General features: G+C 44.4%; 1 long non-coding RNA gene across 1 annotated transcript in view; it reads right to left on the bottom strand.

Annotated features, from left to right (window-relative positions):
- Positions 1-24,475, bottom strand: part of LOC147355515 (uncharacterized) — a 37,624-nt gene extending 13,149 nt beyond the window's left edge. Inside the window, exons 1-2 of the long non-coding RNA XR_015143983.1 lie at positions 24,387-24,475; positions 4,637-4,724 (exon numbers count right to left, since the gene is read on the bottom strand). This is a non-coding gene — a long non-coding RNA (uncharacterized LOC147355515). The remainder of the gene's footprint in view (positions 1-4,636; positions 4,725-24,386) is intronic.
- Positions 24,476-26,139: the final 1,664 nt, after the last annotated feature.

Below are 26,139 nucleotides of genomic sequence, written 5' to 3'. Positions count from 1 at the left end.
TCTTGTCTGTTCGGCAAAGGCCACTTCATCTATCACAACTCTTTTCAGGTGTAACTTCTGCGAAGCTTCCCCCCCCCACTCTCTCTCCTTCATTGCTGACTGCTTCTATTAATACTTCTATGGGTTCAGCTATTGCAGCATTTGGAGTGTCTGCCTCTCCACTGATATTAATAAAAATTAACATTGAGCGGTTACCAAGGATTAGGAACTGCGCTAACCACTTTATCATTTTGCCTTATTTATTTCTCACAGTATCGATCTGGATTGAATTGGTATTACTATCACTCCCATTTCACAGATGAGAAAACTGAGTGAAGCCACTTCTCCAGGGCTCCGTGACTTGACAGTGAGCTCCGTGACTGGAGAAATATAATAAATACTGAACCCCCACCCTTACAGATGGGATCAAGATGGTTGGAATGTTGGCAAGCCTTTCGACTTCTGTTTTCTTTCTCTTCTGCTTCTTTTTTGGTATGATTGGAGGAAAGACAGCTACATGTCTGGACAAACCATGTATGGCTCCTAATTCAAATTTCACATTCAGTCTTCCTGGGCCCTGAGGTCAGAGGCTAAAATGAGAGTTCTTGGTCTCAGCTCTTCTAGCTATAAGCTGGTAGGATTGCTAGATTTAGCAAATAAAAAATAGGATGTCCAATTAAATTTGAATTTTAGATAAGCAACAAATACTTTTTTAGTATAAGTGCTTGTGTACATGCTAAGTAGCTTCAGTTGTGTCCGACTCTTTTCAGCCCTATGGACTATAACCTGCCAGGCTCCTCTGTCCATGTGATTCTTCAAGCAAGAATACTGGAGTGGGTTACCATCCCCTCCTCCAGGGGATCTTCCTGATGAAGGGATTGAACCGGTATCTCTTATGTCTCCTGAATTGGCAGATGGGTTCTTTACCACTAGCGCTACCTGGGAATCCCCTTTAGTGTAGGTATGTTTCCAATATTGTATGAAACATACTTAAACTAAAATTAGTCATCATTTGTCTGAAACACAAATTTAACTGGATGTGTTGTAATTTATCTGACATCCCTACACTTGAGATAACATTACCTCCCTGGCTGGCGGGGTGGGGGGTGGGGTGTGTCCCAGTAGTCACTAGAGGGAGGGAACCTAGTCTCATTCTGTACCTGCTTTTTGCCAAGTATCTGGCATTAAATTCTACATTCATGAAATTAATCCTCCTAATAAATCCACCCTCTTGGGTGGGTGGGTTGGTAGCTATTAACTGCTCTATTTTATAGATGTTTTTTCTAAGTAAGAGTTATCATTTACTGGCTTCTTATGTATCTACAGGGCTTCCTTTGCTCAGCTGGTAAAGATCTGCCTGCAATATGGGAGACCTGGGTTTGATCCCTGGGTTGGGAAGATCCCCTGGAGTACGGAAAAGCAACCTACTCCAGTATTCTGGCCTAGAGAATTCCATGGATTGTATAGTCCATGGGGTGGAAAAGAGTCGGACATGACTGAGTGACTCACTTATATATCAATGAGACAGATTAAAACGAATACAAATTCTTTGACATTCCTTCTATTGAGAGGTGGGGGCTTATGACTATTCCCATTGAATCCAGAGAGTGTAGTGGTATGTTACTGCTTTGACCAATAGATTATAGTTCAAAGGACACTTCCACTTCTCATCTCTTGGAACATTCATTTTGAGGCAAACCAACTATCCTGGTAAGGAGTCCAGTGACTCTACACCACTGTGTTGTGAGGAAACCCAAGACAAATGCTGAGGATCTGGAGGATGAGATACCATATGGAGAAGGTGAAGTGTATGGGAGTATAAAAAAGGCATCTTGAAAGTGGAGCCCCAGCTAATTCCACATGGATCATAGGTGAACCACCCAGCTGAACCTTTCCCAAATTCTTGCCTATAATATCATGTGCAAAATGAGGCGGCTGCTTTAAACCACTGAATTCTGAAGTTGTTCATCATGCACCAATAAACAATAGGACTGAACCCAAGATCACTGAATGAGTTCTGGACATACCATTTATTAGCTCTGTGACCTGGGTCTCTATTTCCTTGCCTATAACATGGGGATACTTTCCAGTCTGTAAAAGAAGCAGTTGAGGCTCTGAAAAGCTTAGTAACTTGCTGGAGGTCACAGAGCTACCAAAAAGATCTGGAAAAGTCCTCATGTACCCAGATTCAAAGTTTGGCTAATATGTCTCCATTTCTTCCCCCTTCATACTAGCTTTGAAATCTATGCCTCAGTTTCCCCATCTGTAAAACAGGGATGCTAATAATACCTTCTTTACAAAGTGTATTAAAAAAAAAAAAGTCAAGTGCTTAGCTTAGGGCCTGGCACATAGTAAGCAGCCAGTAAACATTCACAGTGATTATTATTTTATTATCTTCTCTGCCGAGGCTGACAGCAAACATCTATTCTGTGCCTGCCTGCTTCCTCCAGGTCTCTAACTTGTGGGAAGCCTCATCAGAGGGCATCTTTAACTGAACAATCCAGAGTGCTACCTCTTAATATTTAATGAATTCCTGAGACTCTCGGAAAGCAATGTGAGAAATATCCTGTAAAAATCTATTCATGTTAATAAAACACCACCCAACAGGTTGGCCATTACCAAGCAATTCAAATTTTCAAGCAGGTCAAATAACTCCTTGCAATGATTTGTGCGACTCCCTTCCCCACTCACCTTTCTTCATTTTTGGGGACGCATGTATTATTTCCATAGTTAAGGTGCTGGACCTTGGGCTGTCCTCCTTCCCGATTCCAACCAGTGGTTTCAGACACTAACGAGGTGTTAGTGTTCCCTGCTCATCCATCACAGATGTGTGAACTTTGAGCTCCAAATAATAGCTGAGAAATTCAAAGTTGGCTGCCAAAAGACAGACCTTTCCAAAAGGAGCTCTCTTACCTTTCCTGGGATTTTTTTTTTTTTAATATGTATTTATATGGCTGTGTTCAGTCTTAGTTGGGGCATGTGGGCTTAGTTGCCCTATGGCATTGGGATCTTAGCTCTGGACCAGAGATCGAACTTGCATCTCTTGCACTAGAAGGCTGATTCTTAACCACTGGACCACCAGGAAAGTCCCTTTTCTGGACTTCTTAAGGTTGAGGGAGGCAGAGGAGGAGGAAACAAAGTACTGTTCCCTGATGAGAGGAGAGAAGAAAATTCATGTTTCTCTGGTGGTTAATACATGCCGGGACCCACAGTAGGTACCATCACATGCATCCCTTATAATATCTTCAGAATAAGACAGAATGGCTTTATGGACTCATTTGCCAAATGGAAAAATAGAGGTTCAGAGAAGTGAAGCTCCTTACCCTAAGGTCACACAGCTAAGCAAGGGTTATGTCAAAACTGGAACCTGGGTTTTTAAGATCCTGAAGCCTCCAACAGTCATTAACTACAGGCGCTTTTCATAATCATCTGGGGAGCATTTTTGACATTTGTGTTTTCAAGCTTTTTCTCTCCTCTCTTTCTTCTTCTCTATCTCCCTGACTTTCCCTCTCCTCTCTTCTTGCCTTTCACATATCATTTTTCATCACATTGCATTAACTGAAGTCCTACTATGTGCCCACATTAGCATCCAGGTAAGGTCCTTTGGGCTTCCCTGGTGGCTCAGATGGTAAAAAATCCACCTGCAATGCAGGAGACCTGGGTTCAATCCCTGGGTTGGGAAGATCCCCTGGAGAAGGGAAAGGCTGCCTACTCCAGTATTCTGGCCTGGAGAATTCCATGGACAGAGGAGCCTGGCAGGCTATAGTCCATGGGGTTGCAAAGAGTCGGATATGACAGGGAAACTTTTACTTTCAAGGTCCTTTGGTCAAAAACTACATAAATCAATTTCAGCTAGCTAAGGAAAAATAAAAGACATTTGTTAGGATGACATGGAGGCATCTCAGGATGTCAGCATATAGCTGGACAATAAAGATCCAGGAAGGGAAGGGAAAAGGGTAGCTCTTGGGTCTTCATGGAGGCTCATGGACCTTTACCCCACCATGCCACCGCTGTCATGCCTTGCCTCTCACCAGTTACTGGTTTCCAGGAAAGACTCTTATTGGTGACTGCCCCTGGACCTGATGAGCAAGGTCATGTGATGCCTCACCTAGGGTATATCTGGAAGGAAGGCAAGATGTTTGCTCCAAGGAGAGAATCACCAAGAAGCTGCCATTCACTTCAAAAGGTGCCCACAGGCATATACTGGGCTGCTGGGATGGAAGTGAAAGTCTGCCTTCAGGGTGATGAGTATCTGGCATAAAGGCAGCCACAGGTTGGGTCTTAAGCATCCATGGTCACTCTTCATTCATTCAAGCGAGAGCATATGCAGTCCCCAAAATGCAAGCTCCTTTAAGTCCATGAATATGACTCTGACTCAAGACTGTGACTGCTGGGCCTGACTTAGAGCCTGGAGTATAGCTGGTACTTATATTAGTTAAAGCATGCTAGGTTCTTCTGGATTTTTACACATACCACTTAACATTTGTATCTTTTCTTTTTCTTTTTCGCCCATGCATCATGTGGAATCTTAGTTCTCCAACCAGGGATCAAACCCATGCCCCCTGCACTGGGAATGTGGAGTCTTAACCACTGGACCACCAGGGAAGTCCCTAACCTCTGTGTCTTAAGTTAACAAATATTCATTTCTCACACATACTTCCTGTCTGTTGCAGTCGCTCAGGGGTCCATACTGTCACTCAGGGATCCAAGTTGAAGGAAGTTCACCACGTGGAGTTCCTTGGTTTCTGCAGCAGGACAAAATAAACTGTATAGTATTAATTCTAGAGAAGTTTCCTTGCAGTAACATAGGTCACCTTTGTCAATATTTGTTTGGTCGCAACTAATCACATGACTCTTTCTAATTGCAAAGAGGCTGGGAAGTATAGACGACTACAGGCACACCAGTGGTAAGAGAAATATCTGTCACAGTAATCAATTAGTATTTTCTCAACACCAATAAAAGGCTAAAAATAGCTGACATTTTTGAGCCTTTACTATGCCCACACATTGTGCGGAATGCATGACTTATCAACTGTCTCCTTTAATTCTCACATACAACCCTGGGAGTTAGTGTGGTTATGGTTCCTATTTACAGATGAGCAACTGGAGACATAGAGAACTAGGTCAATTACCCAAGTTTACACAGACAGAAGTAGAGGAATGAGGCTTCAAACCCAGGCCATCAGACCCCAGAGCCTGCTCTCAACAGCAAGTTACCCATTTTAATGACTGGGCAGGCATACTGGCTATTCACAATACTGGGAGGCAGAATGTTGCAAGTATGAAAGAGGCCAGGGAAGAAAGGGTGAAGAAGAATGGGGTTGGCTTTTCCCCAAGGAGAATGGTCATGGAACGAACTGGATGTGTGGGGAGTCAAGGTCTTTGAGCTGGATTTCGGTTCTTACAGGAAGAACTCACCAAGCAGATAAATGAGAGAAGTATATCTAGTGTGAGAATGTCCACTCCACTGGGTCAAGGTTTTGCCATGTTCACTGCGGCATCCCCAGTGCCTAGACAGTGTCGGTCTAACGCAGAGACAGGACTCTGGCAATACAGAATCTGAACTTAGTACACACTCATCAAACACTTGCCCTTGGTGAGCCATGAATGGAATGAAATACAGCATAAGCTCTTCCGAGTTCCAGGTTGCAACTGTCAGGGAGAGAAGGGGGAGCTCGAGCCATGGCTAAGCAGGGTGCAAGAAGCTGTCTTTCTGGAAGAGGTGTGGAGACTTCCCTGGGGGTCTGGTGGCTAAGACTCCACACTCCCAATGCAGGGGGCCTGGATTTTCTCCCTGGTCGGGGAACTAGATCCCACATGGCTCATGTTCGCATGCTGCAACTAAAGATCCCACATGCCCCTACTAAAAACATCCAGCATGCTGCGACTGGGGTCTGGTACAGCCAAACAAACAAAACAATTTTTTAAAAGCCTCTGGAAGAGGTGCAATTTACATGAACGGCAATCTCAGATTCCTGGGCGGGTGTCTTTCTGAGCTGGAAGAAAGCAAGTCAGACAGGTCCTAGGGGCATCCTGCTCTGAAGGCGCAGGGTTTGGGAAGCACCCAGATGTTTCTGATCACGACTGAGCTGGGGATCTGCCCCGTCAGTGTCCTCCTGTTTGGGAGACAAGAACAGATGAACGGAATGCGGAGGATGGACGTGAGCAAATGTCATGCTTGCAAAACAACTGCTGGAGGGTCACTGAGATGGGAGACTGGAACTTCATCTCAGTTAAAATCCCACTGAGTTTTTCCCAGATTAGAAAAGGGGCTTTCTTTTCTTTAGAGGCTTGTTTTGCTAAAGTTTGCCTTCTCGGCTGGTGACATTCTATAATAATGGTAATAAAAAAGGGAGTGGTGGTGGCTATCTCCCATCCTCTTTTTTAATAAAGGAATTTTTACGACATCATTTTAAAATATGATCTAGTCATTGGGTCACTGGACTTTGAAAGTCTTCCCAGGAAAATTAGTTGTTCTCATGTTGGTGTCTTGATTCACAGTCCTCTTTTGGCAGGTCTCTTATGGGTAATGTAACAGATTAAAAAATGTGTTCAAAGCCCACACATGCCATCTTCTGAACCTGATTTCTCAGACTCACAAACCTTTTAGATCTGTGGTCCTTGATGATCTGCTTCCAACTGGGCCCTACCCAACCCCATGAGCTGGACACTAAACTTTTGTTTAAGCTGTTCTTTTTATTTTATGTCTGAAATCTTCCTCTCTCCATCTTTATATATGTCACCTAGCAAAATCATTACTAATCTTTCATGTGTGCCTCAGTTACCATCTCCTCTGAGCAGGTGCATATCTAAAGGTGAAGCGACAGAACCAAGAACCTTGAAGCCAAGCTCCTTCTGTCACTCTACATCGCAGAAGAGTAAGAGAGAGAGCAAAGCAGAAATTTGGCTGCGGTTTTCTCATGATGTCACCTAACAGTATGGAACCCTATGTGCCAGGCACTGTGGACGAGGTTAGTTGGCGTGGGGTGACCAGACAGCCTGGTGACTCGGGACATCTTATACTCGATGTCCCAGGGCGATTATTTATAGTTCCACCTTTCCCTCTCAAAATTTCCCTGGTTTACAAGAAAAACTGCAGGTTCTCCTGATTTTTCAACAATAGCTTTGTGAGGCAGATGTTATTATTAGTCCCATGTTACAAAAGAAGAAACTAGGACTCAGAGAGGTGACGTGACTAGCCTAAAGTCACACGGCTAGGAAGAGCTAGAACCCAAACTGGAGTCCTGACAGATTCAGCCCCTATCACGGGAGGTAGAATACTCTTCATCTCCAAGAATTAAAGACGAGACGGCGATGTGTCATCAGAAGCCTGGGAAACATTTGGACACTGTGAATGGCTCTACAGAAGTCAGGGTTGGATGTGATCCTTTCATCTATTCATTTAATATGTGGTTATTGGGCATGAGTGTGTGTTAGCACGCAGGTGCAGAGTAGTGAGTCTGCACACACACACACACACCCTCTCTGCCCCTAGCAAGTATGAATTCTGGAGGGGAAAACAGATGAGTGACCACACTCATTACCCTACCAGAGCTTTCTCCCATAGTCCCATTTAATTTTTAAAAAGAGGCCGAGGAACTTCCCTGGTGGTCTAATGGTTAGAACTTCACTTCCAATGGTGTGGGTTCAATCCCTGGTCTGGGAGCTAAGATCCCACATGCCTCATGTCCAAAAAACCAGAACATAAACAATATCACAACTAATTCAGTAAAGATTTTAAAAATGGTCCACATCAAAAATAAATCTTGAAAAATATTATGAAAAAAACAAACAAACAAACAACAACAACAACAAAGGCCCAAACAGGTGTCTTTCCAGACAATTTTTTTCAGTGGCTGTGCTAATATACAGCCCAGGTTCTTCCATGGCAGGAACTGGTTGAGGGCAGTAGCAATCCTTTAAATGAGAATTATACTTTAGAGCTTAGCAGAAGCCCCATCTGGGTCACAAGAATCTTTATGTCACCTTCCTGGTAGTTTACAATTAGTTTACAATTTCCGTTTACATGTAGCTTCTTCCCTAAGTTTTCTTGTGGACTTTTTTCCACTTAGGTTTTAAATATACTTGTTTAATGAATTTCCTATTTATTCTTAATATGTTGAATTCTAGGTATTTCTTTTTTTTTAATAGCTCTGCTTTTTAAATACCTCTGAATTCTTGGCATTTTTTTTAATAGCTCTGGTATTTCTTTTTTAAAAAATACCTCTGTTTATGCTGCTACACCTTACATGATGTCCAAGGCAGACATCGCTAATCAATCAGGACCCTCCTGCCCATAGAGCCTGAAGAGGCTCCAGTGCTCATTGCTTTCCCCGCAAAGCTCCAGGCAGCCACTACAATCAATCAGGAATGGAATATACAATGAAACCCATTTATTTTTACTATCTTTGCATCTACTCAAATGCCTTAAAGGCTGAGATGTATATTTGATTCTTCTTTACTTATCCCCTGTCCCTCAAGGCAGGTCTAAGGCTGAGACTTTCCTCGTGCAGTAGGGGAATTAACTGTTCTGTGGGAGGCCAAGTCTGAGCCCATCTGTCTGCCCACAGGGCTCTACTTATTGGGCTTTGGAAAAGGGGCCAAGACTCCTGAAGCTAGGAGAAGAGAAAGAAGAAAACAGCTCCAGTTAAGTGTCCCTTTCTCCTTTTCTTCTCTCTCCTCTTGCAAAAAGAAAAGAACAATACCAGCCAGCTGAAAGCTCATTAATGCACTTGACCTTCTGAAAGAAAATTAATTCCAACTTCACACCTACCGGCTGTGTTGCTCAGCTTTGTCAAAACGTTGGCATCATTAGAGAGGAGATGACATGGCTGGAGGGCTCCGAGAGTCTGCCACCTCCCTACGCTGGGCTGAGTGAGTAGGAGCTGGCAGGAAGCACGCGGAGGCGCCGGCCCTGTCAGCTTTTCACTGTGGATTAAGCTCTCTGCTGTTGGCTCTGGAAATTGTTATCACTGTCGAGCTGCCCCAGTGATTCTTACCAGGCTCCCTGACAGCACAGGCCCACAGAGCAGCAGCCTTGAGGGCCTTCTGTTGGAGGGAAGGCAGACTGTGTGTGTGGGGGGGGGTGGGGCGGGTTGTAGGAGAATGTGTGTCTGCATGTATCAGTGTCAGCGTGTATGAACATGGGTGCGTGTGTGTGCACATGAGGATATGGGCATCTGTGTGTGTGAATGTGCATGCATGTGCATGTATGTGTACAGCTACACTCAAGTGGGGACCTAGAAGAGCGTGCTCGGGTATCTGTGTCTGTGTGTGTACATCTGTTGTTGTTTAGTCGCTAAGTCATGTCCAACTCTTTTGTGATCCCACAGACTGTAGCCCGCCAGGCTTCTCTGTCCATGGAATTTCTCAGGCACAAATACTGGAGTGGGTTGCCATTACCTTCTCCTGGGGATCTTCCCGACCCAGGGATCAAACCCACATCTCTCCCATCTCCTGCACTGGCAGGCGGATTCTTTAGCAATGAGCCACCTGGGAAACTTGCATGTACATTTAGGTGGATACAAATGTCATCCTATGCATTGTGAGTACATGTGCCTTGCCAAGTGCATACATACATGTGCATAAGGGGACACATGTGCAAACATGTTCAGAATGTGTGTGCTCACGGATATGTATATGTATGTGAACAAAGCAGAGAGACTGGGTGCAAGTTTAAGGGTGAAACTGTGAACATGTGTGAACATGTGATGGGGTGTATGTTTCTACGTGGACATGTCCACATTCACGTGTACAGGAGACTGTTTTCAGTGCTACAAGATCACCTACAAGTGTCAAGGCATGTCTGAGTATGAGCAAATCATAGACACCAAATCCCTCTCTCATTTTTTAATGACGCTATTTGATATTGAAAAAAGTTAAGGGAATTATGGTGACAAGTGCCAGAACTTCTTAGATTCTTAGACTCATTTTGATTTTAAACGATTATTTTGAAGTTTAGGAGAGCTGGAGAGAACATGTCTTTTCATTGTTTGGAGCCTAATCTGGCCCCAATGAACACATGGGCTGTGACATTGTACATGAAAGTGTGTACGTGTGTGTGTGTGTGTGTCCGCACGCATGCAAATCCATATTTGTGTGAGTATTCATATAAGAAGTAACTGTTGCCTGTGTAGGTAGTTCTCCATCATGTTCTGGTTCAAGTTTCAGCTGAATTTATGTATGAATTGGAAATATATGCACTGTTTCATCTCTATCAGGTACCATTTCAGGTGCAGGAGAGAGAGACTGAGAGAGGGAGACTGAGAGAGAGAGAGGTAAAACCCTGTTTGTGTCCTTGAGAAGTTTCCTCTTATTTTCCAATTCTAAATATTTACCAGGAGATCCTCGTGGCTCTAGATGGAGTTGGATTCTGAGGACATGTCCAGGCTCATCAAGAAGCTGTTATTGATTAGTGATGTCTGCCACAGACGTGGGATGTGAGGTTTGTAGCAAGTATGTCATTTGCCAGAGAATCAGAATATCACACCTAATATGGCTCTCTGTAATCCCGGGTTCAATGTCTTCATTTTATAGCTGGGTAAGCCACGGCAGAAAAGGAGAGGGAGTTGCTTAAGCAGCGCTTATAGTGAAGGAAGCGAGGCGCCTAGGCTGCAGAATTTAAGGAGACACTCAGGTCTGTGCAAATGCTCCCCTCACCTGCCTGACCCTGACAGTGAGTGCCTCCTTAAATGTGTGCCCTAGATGTCTCATTTGTTTCACCTTAATCCCAGCCCCGGCTCAAAGTCACATTGAAAGAATCACCACGTGCTCTATTTGGAGACAAAGTTCAGTGACTCTACTTACAAGAACTTGTCTGACTGAAAGTAACAGAAATCAACTGAAGCTTAAGAAAAATGGGAATGGAGTGTCTCAAAGAACCCAAGAGCAGAGGTTTAAGTAGGGTGAAGAAAGGTCTAGAACCGGGACCCTGGACAGAATTCGATCTCTGTTTCTTACACTAGTTTCCATTATTCTTTCTGGGCTGAGTGGCTTTCCCTGCTCCACCAGTTAGCAGTTCTGTGCATGTGGGAAATTTTCTTGCTTTTTTCATCTATATAATGAGAATATTATTCATCACTTCCTTACCTCCTTACCTGATAGGACTGTAAGGTGTAATATATGTAAATCATCCAAGTGGCTGACAGACTAAGTGATATCAGTCATCCTCACCCACCTCATCACCTCCACCATTACCACTTTGTCTCTTCCTCCTCACCATCACCACCATCATTGTCATCACGTCATCATTACTAACACAATCATCATCATCATCATCATTGCTTCGTGGAAAAGCACTCTGATTTATCCACACTGGGCTAATTCTGATCCAGTTAATTATGGCCACGTTATATATGGAACTTCTGGGAGCCAATCCCTGTTGAGTGTTGGCAGCTGGTGGTTAAGGGTATGAACAAGGCAAATGCTCCCAAGTTCTGGGGTAGTCTCTGGTTTGGTTTTGTTAGAACAGCACAGTAGGGGGTTCTCTGCTGTTCCATTTGGATCTGTTGTTCACCCCTTCCCCTTACCTGCTGAAGATCCCAATAATGGTTCAATCTGCTCTACAATCATTCCTGCCTAGCTGCAGGTTTTGAGGTTTAAGTCCATTAATTAGTCCATAATTGATTCTAATCTAGGGGATGCCACTGAGTCCGCTGGATCCAGGGCAGGTAGGATTTTGTGATGCAGGGGTGGCAGGGGTGAAAGGACAGTAGAACCAGGGAAGGTCTGAAGCTCTGGGTACTGCTGAATCTTGATGGAGGTGGGGGAGAGGAGAAATCCCAAGTAGAATGAGGACCCAGAAAAGGAAGATGGCAACAGAATGTGGAAGGGAGTCTTGAGTACAGTGGCTCTGTCTGATAGAAAAGAAGAAGAAAAAGAAGGGTGGGGGGCGGAAAGGAAGGGGAGGAAAAAGAAGAAGAGGAAGAGGACGAAGGAGAGGAGTGAACAAAAGCAGCAGCAGGTGTAGCTGATGAGAAAAATTAAAGCTGCTGCTGTTGATACATCAATGAAACTGATAATGATGAACATGAAGATAAGATGTTTCTGAGTGACACTCAGCCTCGGGGAAGCCAAGTTCTAATTAACACAGACTTCTGGAAATGGCCTCTTTCTCCCTCATTATGCTCGGATCTGTAATGCACACCTGCCCTCTGCGCCATCCCCCAGGTCCCCCTAACCCAAGAAGAAAAGAAAGAACCCTGAGGGCTCCCCTCAACAATTTCAGAGTTCTGGTTCAAAGGAGGGTGCTCGGGCTTGGAGAGCTCTGCCCTGTGGTGGAAAGGGGGCTTTGAGGGCAGCTAGTAAATCATTTACCCAAGTGGCTGGACAGAGGAAATTGCTGATCCCATATCACCAACCCCTGGAGGCGGAGACGAGGCCCCCGTAACACAGGCTTGTCCAGGGGTGGAAAACAGGGTAGTGGCCTTGCTTCCAATGCTGATATGAATAGATTTCTTTTATCCAAAAAAGCCGTGGAGACAGTAACTAAACCAACTTCCGTGTATTGAGGGATCATCATTTACTGGGTGCTGTCTTCCGCTTTTACATATCCTTTGATCTTCACATGAGCACTATGAGAGTGTTGTTTTTTTATTCAATTGAAGCTTATGAAATTGCTGACATTCAAACATTGCTGAAGTATAAAACTGGCAATTTCATATGATTCAATCTATTGTTGTTGTTGCTACTGGAATCTCAGAGGGGTGAAATAATTTACCCAACGTTACCCAGCTCCAGTGTTAGGCTAAGCTCCTTACCCTGATTAGGAAGTTCACATGTCCTGGATACTATTACTTCCCCAGCCTCCATTCATAGCTGCTTCCCTCTCTCCGCTTCTTCGAGTCTCCATTTCCTCACTTGTAACTGAGGCTGTGACAAAGAAACTGCCATTTGCTAAGCATTTAGTAGGTTCCAGCACTGTGCTGAGTACACTACCCTTGTCACCTGATTTTCTGCTCCTAGCCCCTCTGTGATACAGGAATTGCTCAGAGCCGATGCATGCATAGGCCTGAGCTCTGTGTCTGCAGATAGTAGAAGCCCAGCTAATGTCCATATTCTTATGACCCCTCTTTCAGGAGCCACAGCATCAGAGCAGGAGGGAAGAGTACACCCTGTGACCAGGAATTAAGCCACCTTCCTCCTGGAAGCCACACCCTCCTGGCCAGGTGAACACATGCCAGGCATGCAGAGGTCCCTCCTGTGGGTTCATTCCTGGGAAGTGAGAGGTGGGAGAGGAAGGCAAGTCTTCCAGATATCTTATCATGAAACACTGACACATCTCAGTGGATGTGTCATGTAGATGACCCCTCACAGTGGGTGAGTTTGATGAGATGTTATGCCAGATCCCCTTCCTACAGCACCTGTCTAGGAATGAAAGGAGGGGTCAGAAGGAAGCAGACACTTGTCTTGCACTTTTGGGTTATTCGGAGCCCTTTGTTCTATTGTTGGTTCTTTGATCAAGCCATTCATTTGCTAACCATACAAATGAATGTTGTACCACTGTTCTAGGCATGTTCACGAGCTTCTGATCTCGCCGCTTGCAGATTTGTGTGTGTTTGGCTCCCTGAAGGCTGTAGCTTTAAACAGTCCCCCGGCAGCCACTCTGCCAGCAGCTTGGTCCAGCTCCCTGTATGCTGTAGGTGCTTTGACGCTGACGGGTGAATTAGATTGTGTTACACTAAGGAAGGAATGGAGTAATACGCCTGACAATGCAGGAGACACGGGTTTGATCCCTGGGTCAGGAAGATCGCTGGGGAAGGAAATGGCAACCCACTCTAGTATTCTTGCCTGAAAAATCCCATGGACAGAGGAGCCTGCTGAATTACAGTACATGGGGTGGCAAAGAGTTGGAACAACTGAGCGACTTGCACACATGCAAGGAAGGAATGACTATTCGCTCCAGTACTTTTGCCTGGGAGATCCCATGGACAGAGGAGCCTGGTGGGCTACAGTCCAGGGGGTCACAAAGAGTCAGACACGACTGAGTGACTAACACGCACACACTAAGGAGCACGGTACTGACCTCTGTGTTTTAATCCACGCACATCATAGGCACACTGAAATATCCAGATGAATATTTGTCAGATGGAAGTGAATTGGAGCATAGATGTTCACATTTCTTCCCCAGTCTGGCTGGGGTTTGGGGAGAGGTGGGGTAGGGCCTGTTTTTATTTGCCGTCGCTTTGGTTTGATTTTCACCATATCGACTTCCCTGGAAGGGAAGGGGCCCCTCAGGTGAATGGCGAGGAACCCCAGATCAGGTCTGGCTTATATTCTCATAACTTTCTCATATTACCAGCTCGGGATACCACCACACAGGCCACCTCATTGTGTAAAAAAGTCCCCCCAGATTCCTGCTGGACCGTGCGACCATCCTAACTTCCCCCAAAACAAATCCCCTAAGCATAACCGCCAGGAATTCCCTAAAGTGAGTGACCCTCAGGCACACAAGAGGTGCACCAGAAGCAAAAAATAATAGACGGCCTTCATTCGCCTGAGGCCCGTGATGCAACGCCATAAAGCATATGATTTAGGATATTAAATGCCGTTGGTGATGAGAACGTCGTGTAAGATTTGCTTTGCGACGTCTTTCTTCTCAAAGTGTCATTAAAAATGATTTATAGGGGAGCCTGAGTCTAAGAAACAACACGATTAGAACTGAGGGTTGGGGAGATCGGGTTTCCCAGGCAGTCCTGCCATGCTGTCCCAGGGAAGAAAAGCCTGTGAGCGACTGCAACCAAATGCTTCAAAGTCGAGTGCATGCGTGCAGAAGGAACACGGGTTCCCTGCTGAGGGGAAAACAATGAAGCCTTGTGGGACACTGTAAAGTGCTTGTTTCAAAAGGTGAATTCCAGAGGGCCAGCCTGGAGGAGGCTTCTTTGCAGAAGCCTGGGGAAGTGAGGTTTCACCCAAGACCACACTGGCCGCTCTCCAACCTGGACTTGGAATGCTGCTGTCAGCTTTTTACATAATAAGGACATAAAGGTCGCATGTGTAGTTTATCTTTATTACGTGCCTGGCACTTGACTCAGCAACCCTAGGAAATCAAATGTTATTATCATTCCTATTTCACAGATGAGAAAACTGAGGCCCAGAGAGGTGATGTTTCTTGCTCACAGTTGCCCAGTTGGCATGAGAGGATTTTAACACAGGCAGCCACACTCCAGAACCCAGAGGCTTAACCCTCCATATCCACAGAGTCATAACTTCTAAAGTTATGCCAAATATCCCTTTTGCTTCACTCTGTCCATATCTCTGTCTCCCCAAAAGTTGCCATTAACTAAGCACCAACTATGGGCTGTTCCCCTGGGTGCTTGCTCTATGTTATGCTTGATCTTCATTACAACTCTGCCAAACTGGAGGTGTGCTTGACCCTGTTCCACAAAAACTTGAGGAGTAAAGTCCCATATCGAATAAGTAGCTAAGCAGGGAATAAAATCAAGTTAGCCTGATTTCAAAGGAAACTGGTTTGCCTGGAGGCTGTGTTATGCAGAACGTCACAAGGCGTCATTTTGGGGTCTGAGGGTTAGTATGCTTCTTATAGAACGGAGTCTTCTGACCTGTAAGAAATCTCTAAGAAATCATGGCAGGGTTTAGAAGAGTGGGTTTGGGGCTGGGAGACCTTCTGCAGCCTGTCTGCTTTGAGGTCTGCATTGCCTCTGCCTGGTGGACCAAAAAGGTTGTGCTTCTCTGGTTGGGCTAGTTGTCTGAGGATAACCTCCACTATCTTACAATTATGGTTTCACTGCTGTTGCTACTATGGTATGTTAGAGCAGTTTTCCCTTACAGAAGTCTCCATAAATGTTTGCTGGATGTACCAAATGAAGAGAGCTTATGACAGAAGGAAACGTTTGAAGCAAGGAAAGAGAAAAAGAGGAGAAAAACAATTCATCCAAAATTGCAAATCAGAGAAATGGCCACAGACTTGTTTTGTGTCATCCGTTTGGTGTTTGCATCAGTCATGGTAAGTTTGATTATACTGCAGCAACAAATAGCCCCCACATTTTTGGAGCAAAATAACATTTACTTCTTGCTCTTGTAACATGTTCATTGTGTTTCTGCTGGTGGTGGGGTCAGTGGTGGTTCCTTTGCTGGTTTATTATAGTAACTCAAGAACTGAGGCAGACTTCTCAGCACTCAAGTGCTCCCATTGTAACTGAGGCAATGAGAAGAATCTGGAGCGGATGCTGCACTGGCTTTTATAGTTTCCACCCGGCAGTCATGGGAGATTTCATTGGCCACAGTGAGTCACATGACCGTGCCCAACTTCAAGGGCACGTCCATCTTGTTCCTGGGCAGGGCCACCTCCAGAAATATCTGCAAATGGCACCAGTGAGAACCCCAACATTTATGCAGTTTTTGGTGGTGGTGGTGTAGTCGCTAAGCCGTGTCCAACTCTTGCAACCCCCTGGACTGTAGCCTGCCAGGCTCCTCTGTCCATGAATTCTCCAGGCAAGAATACTGGAGTGGGTTGTCATTTCCTTCTCCAGGGGATCTTCCCAACCCAGGGATCAAACCCAGGTCTCCTGCATTGCAGGCAGTTTCTTTACCAATGGAGCTACAAGGGAAGCAGTGAAGGGCATTTGTAACCAGATATTTCTATGAGCTCAGAGATCTAAGAACTGGGGAGTTTGGCAGCAGTGACCCAAGCCGTGGTGACCCTTAGAAGAGGCATACATGCTCCATGTTGCTGCTGGCCCCACGTGGCCCACTTCACTCATCTTGGTTAGGTGCCTGGCTCCTGGGAGCATTTGCCGTGCAGACGTCTGGTTTGGAAGGATGAAAGGTGCCGCTCCAAACTCGCTCTGCATTTCATTCCCATCACCAGATGCGCTTGTAATCTATTCCCACCCCAGAGATGAATAACGCTAATACCCTGGAGGTGCTTTGCACAGTCCAGGGATAAGACCTGCTGGCTGTAGCGCTCAGGTTTGTTGGCAACAGTGGGATTGCCTAAGCCCATGAAGGGTGTGTCTAGGGGATTCATGAAGTTGGGGGAGGGAGTATGAGGAACTGCAGAGCCCACACCCCTGGTGAGGCCATATCCAGCCAGTGGGAGCTAAAGGGGACAGCTGCTTCTCCTGGAAATCTCCTGTTTCCTTTGAGCTTCTGCTGCCCATACAACTCCTCTGGGTTCCCTGCAGCCCCATATGAAAGAGGTGCAAGAACCTTTCTGTGCAGTCAGCAGCGTGGGGTTGAGCCAAGTGTTGTGTTCTCACCCAGTAGGGGTAGAGGTAGAGGGACTACAGTGGGAAGATGTAAGGTTGTACTCAGCAAAAGAGAGGACATTAGTCAGGGGTGTTGTTGTTGCTCAGTCACTCAGTCATGTCTCACTCTTTGTGACCCCATGGACTGCAGCCTGCCAGGCCTCCCTGTCCTTCACCATCTCCAGGAGCTTGCTCAATCTCATGTCCATCGAGTTGGTGATGCCATCCAACCATCTCATTCTCTGTCATCCCCCTCTTCTCCTACCTTCAATCTTTCCCAGCATCAGAGTCTTTTCCAATGAGTCAGCTCTTCACATCAGGTGGCCAAAGTACTGGAGGTACAGCTTCATCATCAGTCCTTCCAATGAATATTCACAATTGATTTCCTTCAGGATTGACTGGTTTTATCTCCTTGCAGTGCAAAGGACTCTCAAGAGTCTTCTCCAGCACCACAGTTCAAAAGCATCAATTCTTTGGCACTCAGCCTTCTTTATGGTCCAACTCACACATCCATACCTGACCACTGGAAAAACCATAGCTTTGACTAGATGGAACATTGTTAGCAAAGTAAAGTCTCTGCTTTTTAATATGCTGTATAGGTTGATCACTACTTTTCATCCAAGGAGCAAGTGTCTCTTAATTTCATGGCTGCAGTCACCATCTGCGGTGATTTGTAGGTTAGATTATGTTGCAGTAACAAACCACCTCAGAATCTCAGTGACTGAAAACAACTAGAGATTATTCTCACACACTACTTTCACTTCACCTGACATATGGATCTTGGGTCAGCAGGACCCAAGCCACCTTGGCTCCATTTCTGGTAGCCACTTATAGTAGGATAATGAATTAGCCACCATCTTCAAAACTGTCAGTCTCCCTCCTAAAGTCAGAGAGCTCTGGAGGGTGCCAGTTAATCAAATCTCCTGTCCAGAAGTGGACAGGGAAATCTCCTCTTCCCCGCTTCATATACCCCACTCAGGTACTAGGGGGCCAGGAAATACAGAGATTCAGATATATTTGCTTAACAAATTTGTGAATGACCACCACATTGGGAGGAGAGGCTATTGCTTTAATAACCACTACTACTAAAAAGACAGTATTAGACAAGGTTTTAAGTGTCATCAACAATTCAATGCATCCATCATCAAGGCCACCAGACCTCTGTACTCGCGGGTCCAACTGCGTAGACCACCACTCCCTCTCCTCTTTGATGTGCTGCTTCTCATCATGCAGGCTAACTGCCATCATCTTGTAGAAGGCCTTCCTGATCACTCTGTCTCAACTGACTCCTCTTTGCAACCGCCCCCGGCCCCACCCCATCCCACACATCATGTTTGAAAATTTTTCTTTATAGTCCTCATCACTCTCTGGGCTGATCTTTCAAAAAATTCATGTGTTTGTACATATTTATTGTCTTTGTTCGTTCTCTCTCATGAGAATGCAAACACCATCAAGGCAGAAACGGGTGGTCTTCATGGCTATATTCCCATCATCTTGGGTAATGGCCAGAACATGGCAGGTGCTCAATAAAGCCCTGTGAAATAAATTAGAAAAAAATACATACCCCCTAAATATGCATGGATGAATGTAGGAACGACTGTGACTCACAGAACGCGTATTTTTCTACTCTCCTCATTCACCTCACCAGGCAAGCATTAGGATCAGTCCCATTCTGCAGAGGACTGAAACTCAAAGAAGCAAAGTGATTTACATGAAACCAGAACTAGAACACGAGAGAGTCTATATTTAAACCAGGGCTTGCTGAAGCTTCTGCCATTTCTATTGGGCTGCCCTGGCCCTCAAAAGGCAGCTATTTATGAAGCCTCCAGGGTTTTAGGCCTGGGGCTAACTGCCAAGGGGAGGGGATAAATTCTAACCCATGGTCTTTGCCTTCTTTTCAACAGAATTCCTCTTTACTCGCCTAAGGTTTCAGTGATTCCCTTTATTTAATATTTGCTATATGGGTAGTAGAAGGTTGAAAGGTGGACCTCTAGAAAGATACATCCACATCCTAACCCTCTTACAACCCATGAGTGTGGCTTTACTAGGAAAAAAGGGTCTTTTTTATTTTTCTGGTGGAGAAAGAGAAAACTAGGGAAGGGCAAAAATTCAGAAACTAAATGAAGAAAGGAAAAAGCGATCAACTGGAACAAATGCTGAGAGGTTTGATTAAGATGAGGCAATGAGAACTGACGATGGGTCTGATAGGATGTGGATGTTGGTAGCGACGGGTGGGGGGAAAGGGTCTTTATCAATATGAGTAGGGCTTCCCAGTAGCTCAGTTGGTAAAGAATCTGTCTGCAGTGCAGGAGAGCCAGGTTCGATTCCTGGGTTGGGAAGAGTCCCCGGAGAAGGAAATGGCAACCCACTCCAATATTCTTGTCTGGAGAATCCCATGGCTGGAAGAGCCTGGCAGGCTACAGTCCATGGGGTCTCAAGAGTTGGACATGACTTAGCGATTAAAGCACCACCGCCACCAATGAAAGAAGGTTCAAGATCTCAAGGTGTGGACTTTGCTGGTGGTGCAGAGGTTAAGACCCAGCACTTCCACTGCAAGGGAGTGGGTTCAATCCCTGGTTGGGCAACTAAGGTCCCACATGCCATGTGGCATGGCCAAAAAATAAAATCTAAAATAAAATAATAAATGCTTTTTAAAAAAGTAAAAAAAAGAAAAAATAATTAACAAAATAATATCTCAAGGTGGACTCATCCTGGATTACCCAGGTGGACTCTAACCTCAAGGACAAGTATCCTTAGAAGAGAAGGATGAGAAGAAGATGAAGACACAGACACAGAGGAAGCTGGAGGCAGAGGTTAGGGTTACGTAGCCATGAGCTAAGAAAGCCAGCAGCCACCAGGAGCTGGAGGAGGCCAGCAAGGCTTCTCCTCTAGAGCCTCTGGAGGGAATCCAGCCCTGCTGACACCTTGATTTTTGGACTTCTGGCCTCCAGACTAAGAGAGAATAAATTTCTATTAGTTTAAATTAAAGCCACCAAATTTGTGGTTATTTGTTACAGCAGTCACAGGAAATTAATACAGTTTCATATCTCAGACACGATAAAGCTGTATAATTTGGACACTGGCTTGTATTCATTAGAAACATCAGCGCTCCAGCCCTTTGCCCATGTCCTCAGGTGCCCCTTGCCCCACGCTCACTCATGTTTCCATGTCCCATGCCTCCATCCAAGACCATGGTCCGGCAACCTCATAACAGACCTGGTACTATGACAAAGCCCTCTGTAACCTTCCCTGGCAGTTCGCATTACTCCCCCCAGGTATCTGTGCTCTGTTGGAGTCCAGCACCGTACTCACAGTATAAGATAGAAGCAAAGTGCAGAGAACTTAGAATACAGTGACTGTTTTAAATCCCGGATCTGCTGTTCACTGAGTCTTGGTTTCCTTTCCTGTAAAATGGACTCAATCTTAACTTCATGGAGTTGAGATTAGGCTTCAGTGGGCAAGTGTCTTTAAAGCGCTAAGCAGAGTGCTGGCATTCAATGCATGCTTGCAATTATTGCTATTATGGGACCAATTTGAGAAATATAATTATTGGAGAGCTATGTGAACTCATCCGGCTCAATTGAGTTTAATAAACTCTGCTGAGATGCTGTGGGGATGCACAGTGAGGTAGGATGCTGCATGTGCTTCGGAAGAAATGGCTGAGGTGCTCATCATAAAGTAATTACACTGGGCTAAACGGTTCGGCTTAAGGAAGGGCAAGAGCCCTGCCAAAATAGCCAAAGAGCCTGTCTAAGGGGAAAAATCTGAGTTAGAGTCCAGTTTAGTAAAAAGGAAAAGACCACATCTGAGATTAAACCCTGTAAGAAGCATATAGAGAGTAAAAGTACTTCCATATTTCTGTTCAACAAACCAGATGGCAAGAAATGTAAAATCAAGCTTATTAGGAGAAGACAGAAGAAACACATTTAAATGACTGTTTTCATCTACGCACAGCATGACATTGATGAAAATGCGAATTACAGTTGTTAAAAGGAGGATCTTTCACCAAGAGATGTCTTTGGTTACATGGTTCAACATTCTTTTTTTGGTCTAACACTAGAAGCAGGTCCATGTGACATGTCAGTGTCTCGATCAGTCTTTGAAAATTAATGGTCGAATCAAAGGCTGTCAGAAGGCCCTCTTCTCCTCTTGGCCTTTAAAAGAAATATATTAATTTGCACATCACGTTGTTCCCCAGCATTCCAGCTGCCATCTACCATTCTCCCATGGAAAAAGAATTCTCCAGAATGCCCACAAGTGTGAGCGTCACTGTCATTTCTCGTTGGGTTTTGTTTGTTTCAGGCCGTACATGTCCAGGCTGTGTAATATGGCTTCAGTGCCTTCTCATTAATAAACCCAGCCTTCAGCATGTGGCAGCTTCCATTCTTGCCATCCTCGGCACTATTCAAAGATGCTTTCCACTCCTCTGATTGGTTCACATCGACCCTTCAACCTCATTAACCTGAATCCCGTCTCTCTTCTCCCCAGGGGGAGGAGAAGCACGCCAGCCCTTCATCTTCCCCATTCCTCTTCCTCTCCACAGGCTGGGACAAACTCTCTGGAGAAATTCTCTTGTGTCAGGCATTGCAATCACCGGTTTCCTCAAGCAGAGTTCTGCCTGAGATGATGGGGGTGTGTTTTTCATTTGAAATGAGTCCACATCTGGGACTCACTTAACTTGATTTGGGAAGACCTGTGTTTCTGATCCAAAAAAACAAAACAAAATTTTCTTTTGGTGAAAATAAGCCTGATTTTTTTTTTTTTTCCTTTTGGTGTGGATTGATTTGTCTTCCATTAGATTTAGCTTAGAAGGAAAGAAAGAAGAGAAGGAAAGAGAGAGAGAGAGAGAACAATGAACACTGAATCGACTTAGCTTAAGGACTGCCTTTCCTTGCTGGCTGATGAGGCCTTACGTCTGTGGACTGATTGAATTATCCACTTCCATTGAAAGGGAGAAGGCAAGGACGGAATCCTCTTCCTGATTGCTGTCCCTTTGGGTTTCCTGCCCAGAAAAAAGTGGTGCAGGATGAAGGGAAGGCTATTAGAAACCACAAAGAAGAAAAATCAACTTGTGTATTGGCTAGCCTGAATTACCAGGGTATATATTTCGAACTTTATTCCATAGTAACTGCAGAGCCCTAGAGGATATCTGGATATCAAAAAGTGTAATAAGCCCCACCCCCTAATGCATCTCTTTACTAAGACATATAGAGGATGCACCCAATATGAGAGAATCCAAGTGTGAAAATTAGATGCATGTGGGGGATGTGAAATGACATACCGAGATGATGATTTAACATAATAAAAAAATCATTTTCCCCCACGAGAATAACTGTAATTTAAAAAGTTAGCTAAACCCTCTACTTAAATTTTTATCTAATTTACAAAGAATGAGTGCTATGTATTTTTTCACTATAGTGTCTAATACCTACATCCTCTACTTAAATTTTCATTTAAATTTCCAAAGAAATGGGGCTTCCCAGGTGTCTCAGTGGTAAAGAATCTGCCTGCCAATGCAAGAAACATGGGTTCTATCCCTGGGTTGAGAAGATCCCACATACCAGGGAGCAACTAAGCCTGTGTGCCACAACTATTGAGCTTGTGCCGGACAGACCGTGCTCTGCAACAAAACAAGCCACAGCAATGAGAAGCCTGCACACCGCAACCAGACAGCAACTCCTGCCTGCCACAACTAGACAAAAGCCTGAGCAGCAATAAGACCCAGCACAGCCCCAAAATACATAAATATTTTTTTAAAAATTTCCAAAAAATGAGTGACACATATTCTTTTAATGTAAGTAGTTCAGCTGGTAAAGAATCTGCCTGCAATGCGGGAGACCTGGGTTCAATCCCTGGGTTGGGAAGATCCCATTGAGAAGGGAACAGCTACCTGCTCCAGTATTCTGGCCTGAAGAATTCCATGGACTCTATAGTCCACGGGGTCCCAAACAGTCAGATAGGACTCAGCGATTTTCAAAAAGCCTCTACTTAAAATTTTAATTTTCCAAAATTATGCATAGTTTTTAAAGAAATTCACCTAAAGTGGACATGTACCTGTAACTCTCAGCAACTAACTTTTGATTAAAAACAACAACAACAACACAGAAATATCATACATGTGAGAAAAAGATACACACACACACACACACAGGCACACATACACATTTTAGGTATAATCTGCCAAAACCGTGCTTGTCAAACTTCCCACTACCCAAAAAATCACGGATAACTTTGAATATGATATTTATGTATTACTGTAGCACACAATAATTGTTTAATTAAGATTGTATAAGCACAGTGGAGGGGGGAAGTCTGGAAATACACTACAAGCTCTGGCATCAGCCAAATCTGTGTTCAAATCACTGTTGTATCAATGACTACCTCTATAATCTTGAAAAAGTTAATCAGTCTCATACAGATAATAACATCTACTCTACGGGCTTTTCCAAGGGTGAAATGAGCTAAGATCCTTAACACAATAACTGCTGCTTGATACATTTTTAAAAATGGTTATTTCAGAATCAGAATTATGATTAAACATTATTAAATAATGTATTGAAGCATTTAGTAGAATTCCTGGAACTCAACAAATATTCAATAATTTTTAAGGACCTGGCCAAAGAAATAATCAACCCAGACATTCTTGAGTATGTTTAATGGAAAACAAGGGTGACATCAGCTGAAGCCTATAATTAGGACAGGAAATAGCAGTCTTTAAGCTTCTTCACCAAGAGAACTGAATTTGACTTTTGTGGCAGAACCAAAAATTCAAACTGAGTTAAATCAGCTTTGGGAAGAAAATCAACCAGTTACCATGTCATAAAGACTCTCCAAACGCTTTTAGCTAACATTTGTTAAATGCTTAACGTATATCTGGCTGTGGTTCCAAGCTCTTGATTGGTATTAACTCAGTTAATGCTCACAAAAGCCCTATGACGCAGATACTGTTATTAGCCAATTTTACTGGTGAGGATGCCAGAAAACACAAAAAAGTCAGTTACTTTTCTGAGACCACACTTAGCAACTGTGCTAGAATGGGCCCAGGAGACTGAGTTTAAACATGACCTTTACTTCCTCTCACAGATCTTCTCTATGACAGATTCCACCCAAAGAAAGCCCTCTATCTAAAGATAAAAGATGCAAATACGGTAAATCGGCATTCTAAGCAACTGAAAGGAAGAAAAAGAGATGAGAACTTACCTGGGAAGCCATTGTGGAAACGCTGGTTGGAAGCACCGGCGTAAGCATCTGTCAGAGTGGCCAACAGGAATGCTGCATACTGAATGGTGGTCAAAAGGTCCAATAGGAATCCTCCATACTGAAATGGTAATCTAAAAAGTCCAATAGGAGTGCTGCATACTACCTGGGTCAAATCAAACCAATTGAATGATCTCTTGTAGAACTTTGTTTGAAAATCCTTAGTGACTGAAAAGAAGGCTGCTTATTTGAGCTCAAATAGCTGTTGTTATGGAGAAGGAAATGGCAAACCCACTCCAGTATTCTTGCCTGGAGAATTCCGTGGACAGAGGAGCCTGGTGGGCTGCTGTCCATGGGGTCGTACAGAGTTGGACATGACTGAAGTGACTTAGCATTAGCATCTGTTGTTAAAATGGCCTCCCTGGCTCAGTGGGAAAGAATCTGCCTGCAGTGTGAATGGGGCGGGGGGAGAGGCGGGGGCAGGTGTTTCAATTCTTGGATGAGGAAGATCCCCTCTAAAAGGAAATGGCAACCTGCTCCAATATTCTTTCCCGGGAAAAGCTCATGGAGTTTGTAATTTGAAAACTTTTTCAACTATGTAATTGAATTTTGACAAGTGCGTTTGAAAGAGAAGTCTAGGTTACCATAAGAGTGTAAATATCTGGATGTGATATTCAAAATATTTAACAACCAGTATAGGCTACCAACAGCTTCCCTGGTGGCTCAGTGGTAAAGAATCTGCCTGCTAATGCAGGAGACATGGTTTCAGATCCCTGGGTCAGGACGATCCCCTGGAGAAGGAAATGACAACCCATTCCAGTGTTCTTGCCTGGGAAATCCTATGGACTTACAGAGGAGCCTGGAGGGCTACAGTCCATGGCGGGGCGGGGGGGTGGGGGGTGTCTCAAAAGAGTCAGACACCACTTAGCACACAACTTAGCGACTAAACAACAACATAGCCTACCAACGGTTCTGACTGATATAGGGCTTAAATAACTCATATGCCGGGTCAGAGTGGGTCCCTTTTAGGTAGGACTACGCTGGGCAGCAGAGGACGCAGAGAAATCTCTTGAGGAAGTGAGTTCAATTTTTGTTTGTTTGTTTAGTCCCAAAGCTGTTTCTGACTCTTCATAACCCCACAGACTATAGCCTACCAGGTTCGTCTGTCCATGGGATTTCCCAGGCAAGAATACTGGAGTGGGGTACCATTTCCTTCTCCAGGGGATCTTCCCAACCCAGGGATCAAACCTGTGTCTCTTGCCGGTGATTCCTGCACTGCAGGTGGATTCTTTACCTCTGAGGCACCAGGGAAGCCTTTTATTTTGACCTAATTGTAGAGTCACATATGGTTGGAAGAAATAAGACAGAAAAACCCTGTGTACACGTCACCTGGTTTTCCTCAATGGTGACATCTTTCAAAACTACAGTACAGATCACCACAAGGGAGTTTAAATATTTTTTAAAACATTAACCTGAATTTTGAGTGAGTTCTGCATGATCACAGAATGGAAGTTAGAGTTTACAAAACGGGGGGAAAGCGAGTCTTCTTTCCTCTGTCTTCACACACACATTTCTTCCTGGAGTCAGATATTTCACAGTGGCTTGCATGTCCTTTCTCAAAAATTTGATAAATTTGAAAACATTATAATCTTGCCTGTGTATTTTTCCATTGTACAGTGTACTATATCTACATTTTGTGCACCATGCTTGTTTTGTGTAATATCTTGGTGAACTCTATCATTAAGAAATGAACCTC

This window comes from Bos grunniens, chromosome 17 (assembly GCF_055505025.1).
Source record: "Bos grunniens cultivar Pamir isolate PY7600 chromosome 17, Bosgru_T2T1.0, whole genome shotgun sequence".
Taxonomy (NCBI): domain Eukaryota; kingdom Metazoa; phylum Chordata; class Mammalia; order Artiodactyla; family Bovidae; genus Bos; species Bos grunniens.
This window is presented reverse-complemented; position numbering and strand designations above follow the sequence as displayed.